At 38.7% G+C, this 8,028-nt stretch overlaps 1 pseudogene; it reads left to right on the top strand.

The window, feature by feature from the left end:
* The window catches only part of LOC107683483 (WD repeat-containing protein 37-like), a 38,722-nt pseudogene that overhangs the window by 28,284 nt on the left and 2,410 nt on the right, over positions 1-8,028 (top strand).

Below are 8,028 nucleotides of genomic sequence, written 5' to 3'. Positions count from 1 at the left end.
GTGGTGGTCAGTTCACAGCAGTGACAGAAATTAATCTTTTCCAATAAGTTTAAATAGATTTTTACCTTTTATGGTCATTTTTACCTTAAAGCCATTTTTTCTAAAAGTGTGCATGATCATTTGAGTCAAATTCTTATATTTAATCAGTCACTTATAATAAGACATTTGGGCTGTTATCAAGCAAATGGATGTATCAATCAACAAAATTCATCTTTGCAATGCAGAGGAAGCACAGAAGCTGCATCTGAAATGGCATTTAGATGCATTTACACACTGATTAATGCAGGACATGAATGCATTTAGCCTGCAGTTACACATGCATAAATAATATTTTAATATTGTAAACATAAAACGTTGAATACTGATATTTGAAATATTTGAAACTTTAAATGTGAAATTAAAACCGCCAGCAGATGGCAGCAAGTCACTGTTAATAAGTGAGTCATTGCGATTGAACCGAATCATTTAACGAATGATTCATTCAGGAACGAAACGCCCTCATGTTGCTCAGAGACGCAAACCAGCACTGTGACTGTGCTTGGAATTATTTTTTTTGGCGAAATAGACCAAAAACAGGCAATGTAGTGTCTAAAACCTAAGTCTCTTAATATTAATTTTGAAGTTTAATTGGTTATGTAGCCTAACGTTTCATAGAACGGCAGACAGGTCACCGTATCAACACTCAGAAGGCACATACTCTGAACGTTTTTAGAGAAATTAAAACAGGTCGCACGTCAACAATTATATGCACTCGCACAAATGCTCCCAAATATATTTTGAGGGCGCACAGATTAAATTTCGGGAGCATATGCGACCAAAATGGTCGCAATTTCGAGCCTTGTATTTAAACAGTAAACCTCTGTTGTGCAGCACTTTTTTTTTTTTTTTTTACAAATTAAAGGAATTGCATTTTAAAAGACCCATAAAACTGTATGAATTCATAAAACAACATCAAAAATAAAACAAAAAATCCAGAAACATTAAAACAGGCAACCTAAAATTTGTGAAAAAAATAAAACCCTTCATAGGGCCCTACTAATGTTAGCATTTTAATAAATTGGTAACAATTTTCAATTAAATTTTGCAAATAATCACAAAGAAACACTATGCAACACATTGAGGTAGAAAGACTGATAAAGTACTCCAATAACCGGTATTTCATTTACAACTATGAAAAATAATTTTGTGTAGTTATACAGAAAGTGTGTAATTAATAAAAGTATAGTTCATGTAAAATGAAAATTGTCAACACTCACCCTCATGCTATTACAAACCCATGAGGCATTCAATAAGATAAATGATTCAATTGTTCAAGTTTATGAATTCAATTGATCAGGCATCCTTCTTGATTATTAAAATGTAATTAAACCATTATAACGGAATCCAGAAAAAAAAAAAATGAAATTAGGGAAAAATAAAATTGTATCTGGGAAAAAATAAAACCGATTTCATAGGGCCCTAAAAATCCCACTATAATCCCAGAATATCATACCTTAGCAACCATGGCCTGATAACCACCCACAACACCCTTGCATGGTGGCGGTGAGTTTTGCATGGGCAAACAGCATTTTCTTCAGACTGTGTAACACCTGACATGGAAAGTTTGGCTTAATGAATGAGAAGTTGGACAGGAAATAGCAGCGTGTAAGCATTTCTGCATGCAGATGTGTGTGTGTGGGCTGTAGAGGCAGCTGTTGGTTGTAATGAGTGGCGTACAGTGCGGGCCCACACGTACGTACGCAAACCAGGCAACGATTAGTTCTGTGAAACAAAGCAAACCAATGTTACACCGTTTCTACACCGGACGACAGTGGCGCGGCATGACAAAACTCGGCGTCCGATCGCAGGCCTTCCGCTCCTTGAGTTCTCTCCAGTGCTGGAAAGCTGATCCGATATTTACACGGGTTCTACTTCTTGCCTTAAGCCTTCTTTTGTTCCGCAGACGTTTTCCTCTTTTGTTTTTTATCTGGCATCTCTATCTTTCTGTCGCTCGGCTCGCTAATGTCCGTCCTGTGCACTGAACGCTCTCTCCTCCACGTCATGAGTAGACTTACTGCTGATTGGCTACACGTTTGTTTTGCTAGTCAGCCCGAATCAGTTTTCTAAAGCGTTTTTGAAAAATCGCTTACCCCACCTTTAAGTCGCTTGGTTTCTTCTTATTTCTATCATATAGTGTAGCTCCGCCCCTAGTGGAATCTCATTGGTCCAAAATCCATCTCCACACAGCTGTAAAATAAGCCCTAAAAAAAAAAAAAAATCCTTAGCAAGGCAACTCTAAAATACAACTTTTTGTGTTTTTAAATGTAATATTTAGTTGTTTTTCAAAAATGTGTTCATGAACCATATTTTCTTTGGAGGATGTCCCTGAAAATGTAAGTACACCCTATGAAACATTTGGTCCTTTTTCAACATATGTAGGCATTTTGATAAAACTGGAAACTTAATGCGATAGTATTAATGGTTCAGTGTGATAAAATTTAACAAATAACAATGAAAATTTGATGTAATGATAAATGCAGAACATTTTTGTTTCATTAACATTTTCCAGACAAGAACTTGGCATTTCTATTTAAACTCTACAAATCACTTGAAATGTAATTTGTTAAAGTATGCTGTCTTTTGACTATTCTCTGTCTATTAAAGGGATACACTGAAAAATGATGTAGGATTTACATTGAAATACTGTACACACAGAAATCAGAACACATTTCACAAATATTCACAAAGAAACAGCAAGTAAAAACATTGACTTAAATTTTTAATCTGTAAAGACTAAAAACATACTTTGATAATATTTTATTTAGTCTTTTATTATACTTTTTTTAACAGTGTTTCACCAAAAATGAAAATTCTGTCATCATTTACTGATCCTCATGTCATTCCAAAGCCATAAGACTTTAATTCATTTTATAAACACAAATAAAGTTATTTTAATAAAACCTGAGGGATTTCTGTCTGTCCACTCAAGTCGATGCACCCAAAACTTTGACTGTTCAAAAAGTGCATGAATCGTAGTTTTCTAAAGATGCATGATTACTTTATATGATGGAGACATTTAATTTAGGCTTTTATTCAACATTGATCAAAGTACAAACATAGATCACATCAAATATGGTAAACAGAATCTCAAAATACATTGCTTGCATGATGCGCAAAAACAAACCTCACACGTCATGTTTATATGTGAATATAAGTGACTCAAGTGGATTTCTTTTATAATGTCTTTATGAACTTTTTGAAGTGTCAACGTTTTGGGTGAATGGAATGTGTGGAGGGACTGAAATCTGTCAGGTTTCATTGAAATGTCTTCATTTGTGTTTCGAGGATGAAAACAAAAGAGGGTGAGAAAATGATGTCGGAATTTTCATTTTTAGGTCAGTGAATTTCAAATCCTTTTTTTATGGTGGATAAATACCTATAGTTTTCATGGGGTGTACATACGTTTTCCACAGTACTGTAGCTAGATTTAAACCACCAATACCAGTGGAACACATCTGAATGGTCTTTTGTGGACAGTCCTTACAGATGTTTTACTCTTAGATTATGCAAGAACAGGATGTATGTCTGTTTTATGCAGACTGAGGCTCTTAAACTGCTGTACAGTTTCTAATAGTGAGTGAAGTTTAGCTCAGCTGACATATGCCTGTCTCACTTCGCTAACCCAGAGCATCGGGACACACCATGAGCGCAGCATTACGACATATGGATTCTTAGATGAAACATTCAAGCCTTTGCCCACTGTTTTTCTGCTTTTAGCAGCACAAGTGTTGAAAACTTTACAGAGTGGCACTTTTAGAGCCAACTAGTGAATGCTGGTGCTTATGGACACTGGAGTGTGACCAAAGATGTAAACTTGAGTCTAGTGTCGTACAACTGAATACATCTAGATGTGCACATGAAGTCTATTCCATCTTGTTTTGAATTTCATGCCGACAATGCTCATGCCATACAAATCTGGTGATTATTGGCTAAACTGGATCAACCAAGTCAATGGAAAACCTGGTTTTGTATTTGGGACCAAAAGAGAACTTGACTTGGACTTCGCCTTATGATTTGATACCTGACTTGACTTGAATTGGAAAATGTATTGAAAAGTGTGAATTTGTTCATGTTGGCACTCGAAAGGGCCTTGAATGTCACCTCCTAATCATCTAATGATGGTGCAAATGCTAATGAGTGGCGCAGTACAAATGAAACATGACAGGAATGTCGCTGTACACAAGGGACCGTGGTGTTCGCTGCCTCATTCCTCTTTGATCTACAGGGCATTCCCTGTCAGAGCTGCTATCTGTCTGTCAGGATGCTTAGAAGCATGCCAGTGTGCTCGATCTCAGACAGACAGAGGGAGACACACCGGTGGCAACCCACGATGTCAGAAAGCGTTTCCACGCTTCACTTTGGATGTGAACTGTGCCGGAGCGAGCCGAGCAAAGCTGTTAAATACAGCCAAACCCAACTCCAAATCTTTAATGCAGCAGAATTTAGCCCCTAATTAAACCTTAATATCATGTCAATTCAAATTAGCACGGCTAGAGGCGAGCGGAGCACCACTTCGGCCTTTTTATTTTTTTTCTTTTAATTTTTCTCTCCCTCACTCTCCCGGGAAAAGGGAATACAAAGAGGAGAGAAATGTCAGCAGGGAATGACGTGATAGATTAGAAATATTAAGGTCCATTAAATGGAAGTGTGTGTGCTGAGCGGAGCAGTTAAATGTGCGCTGTGACCCTGAGGGTTGCTGACATTCCTGCTGTTCACCCAGACTGTCTCAAATCACACACACACTCTCTCTGCCTCATTTTGCCTCAGCTGCTGGTGTTCTCGTGCCCTGTACAGGAGCAGCGGGTGGTCCTTCCAACCAGGGAAGGATGAGTTTAATTTCATCAACACAATCATATAATTTATTGGGAAGATTCAATTCCAGTAGCAACTCAAGCCTCAGCAAAGAAGTCACATGTTATGTTGGCTCACATCAACATAAAGTCTGGTCCACAATGTAGCTTATTCTGGCCAAGAATTGGCCACTTAAGGTGATTGCACGCTAGGACTTGTGCTCTGAGAATTCTGCCAAGCCATTGACTTTCAAATAGGATAGGCTTCATCATGCATCCAAAAGTTTAGCCCCCGGTTTCACAGACAAGGCTTAAGACTAAAATACATGTCTGGGCTGTTTTAACTGAAAGAAACATGCACTGACATATATTTAAATATTTGATTTGTCTCAAGATGCTCACCAGTAATTTTTTATAAGGCACGTTTATAAAAGCTGCTTAAATGTCCTAATTGAACTATGGCTTAATCCTGGCTTAATCTAAGCCATGTCTGTGAAATCAGGCCTAGATATTTAAACTTCTGTTGTAACATACTCTGACAAAGGAAACTTGACCAGTGAGAATTTCATACAATCAGTTTTCATACTGACTCGCCCCTTTCCATGCCCTCAAGTCTGATTCCTTTTATAGACAACTTTGACTTTGGAGTCGCTAGGCTTTCTGGTCCCCTTGTGCGGTTTACAAGGTGGTTACCATTTTGAGCTCTGGTCCTTCTGTGCTAAGTTCCACCTTTCCCGACATCCCTGCTTCAGTCACTGTCAAAACTTTTTGACGGATGGCAATTTAAAGTAAAATAGGAAAAACAGCAATTGTTTGCAATTCAAAAAAGTTGATCAGAATTTAACTTGCTAATATGCAGCGACACAATACAGTGGAGCTCACATAGTCTGCCTCCTGATTGGCTGGATGAGTGGTTCCCAAACATGTTTCTGGATCCCCCCCCCCAACACTGCACATTTTGCATATCTCCTTTGCCTGAAACACCTATTTCAGGTCTTTGAGTCTTTACTGATGAGCTGACGAGTTGAATCGGGTGTCTTTGATTAAGGAAACATGAAAAAATGTGCAGTTTTTTGGGTACTTCAGGAACAGAGATTGGAACCACTGGGCTGGATAATGCAACAAATAGGAACGCATGCTAGCTGTCAGCAATGCAGCTACTTGGTGACCTGCTTTCAGTGTAAATTAATCTGAAGTCACCCAATATAGTCCAAACCTATCCACCTTGAATCCCTAAAATTGTGTAGAAGCAAATCAGTCAGATTGGAACCGGTGAGTTTTTGGGCACTATACATCAGGCAGTGAACATACTGGCTTAAGCTGAGACTGTATACTATCTGCCCAACAATGTTCAGCAGGCCCACATTGCCACTGTAGACAGCAGCAGACGCCACAGGTGTAACACACTGAAACTCGACAAATGTGTCTGTTGCCGTTTGTTGGTACAATGTGAATCGCCCTTTGGAAGTGACACTGATGATCATCAGTCATACATAAATATTTGTTGGTGATAAAACCGAGACTACCAATAGGAATGGAGACATTGGAGTTCACGTGATCTGCTTTCTTTAAATCTGAAAGTGCACCGTGTATAAAGTTATTGTCTCTTAAAAGAAAGAGTCGACTCTGAATCATTGAAACGAGTCGTTTTTAAAACAAATCCCAAGCCGTTTCATGTTGACGTCAACATGAAACATTAACATATTGCCCGCCCACTTGTTGGTCTTTTCCCATTGGTCTGAATGAAAATGCAAATTAATTCTTTGCCACTAGGTGCCGCTTTTGGAGCGGTAAAATAGCGGTTTCCCCGCTAACGCTGTACACAAAGGAGCACTGCGCTCACAAACGCTGCTTTATCAGGCATTACAGACATGATGAAATGAAAATGAGACCAATCGAACCAATCACCGCAGATTAGCGTCACGCAAAGGAGGGGTTTGGAAAAATTAATCGTTAAATGAATCGTTTGGGAGTCGTTGAGCAAATAAGGTAAATATAAATGCATATTATAAGACAATGAAAGTGTTTTTTGATCTTGCATGCATGTCAGCCTTTTGTTGGGGTCTCCCAAAACCAAAATATGAACCTTTCATAACCCATAATAGGGGCACTTTAAATCGGTGTCCTTCACCTTTGCTACAGAATAGTCTGTATAGGTATCTTACGTGCACTTCATGAAAACCATGTGCGTTTGTTCAGGATGATATTTTTGGCATTGAGGTGTTAATTAGTGATTGGAGCATGTTTGATGTGTGTGTGTGAGAAAGGTTTTGTTGACGAGCCGTTTGTTTCTTTCAGCACCGTGACATCAGCCGTGTTCACCGTGGGGGACAATGTGGTGTCAGGAAGTGACGATCGCACCGTCAAGGTGTGGGACTTGAAGAACATGAGATCGCCGATTGCTACCATCCGCACAGACTCAGCCGTTAATAGGTAAGAGCAGCAGGTTGGTGAGGTGTAAGACAGCTTCCTGAGACTGTTGTTTCTGAACAAGCAGAGACAACACCATGCCTGTTTTAGAAAGTTCTGGCAAATTGAGAAACTTATGCTTCAACAGCAAGATATTCAGAAAAAGAATTAAGTCAAGTCAGACTTCCGAGTCAGGAATAGTATGGAAGATTTGGATAATATTTTCATTTGGCTGTGTACATTTAGTAATTGGTCTCTTGCTCTGTTTACACTATTTGCATTAAATGGCAACAAATAGCATTTGTTTATAATAAGTGCAGTAGATGCTATTTTTAAAATGTCTAACCGATGGGAGTGAAAATAGCCTTTGTCAACGTAGATGTCCGGCGTAAATATATGCTGTCGTATTTTTTTATAATTGAGTTTATTGACTGTCCTAATCTGCAGGATAAGTGTCTCAGCGAACCAAAGAATCATCGCTCTGCCACATGACAACAGGCAGGTCAGGCTGTTCGACATGAGCGGGGTCCGTCTGGCCCGTCTCCCACGGAGCAACAGACAGGTACGTTTCATCATTACCTTTCTTTTTTGCTCCATGTCTGTCAAGTTGTCTCACACTCTTTAACCACTAGGCAGTTCCTTGAATTGTTTTTGATTATTTTTCATTATATGGGCCATCTATGCAAAATAAATCTAGCTTTTTTTTACGCATCGCCTAAAAAGCGAAACTACTTTGTTTGGCCTTCCAAAAGAGGACACAACTAGAAATCAGTGGTTAAGTTGTATTTAC

This window comes from Sinocyclocheilus anshuiensis, unplaced genomic scaffold, assembly GCF_001515605.1.
Source record: "Sinocyclocheilus anshuiensis isolate Anshui unplaced genomic scaffold, SAMN03320099.WGS_v1.1 scaffold1451, whole genome shotgun sequence".
Classification (NCBI taxonomy): Eukaryota; Metazoa; Chordata; class Actinopteri; order Cypriniformes; family Cyprinidae; genus Sinocyclocheilus; species Sinocyclocheilus anshuiensis.
The sequence above is the reverse complement of the archived record's forward strand: the minus strand, read 5'-3'. Positions and strand labels throughout refer to the sequence as shown.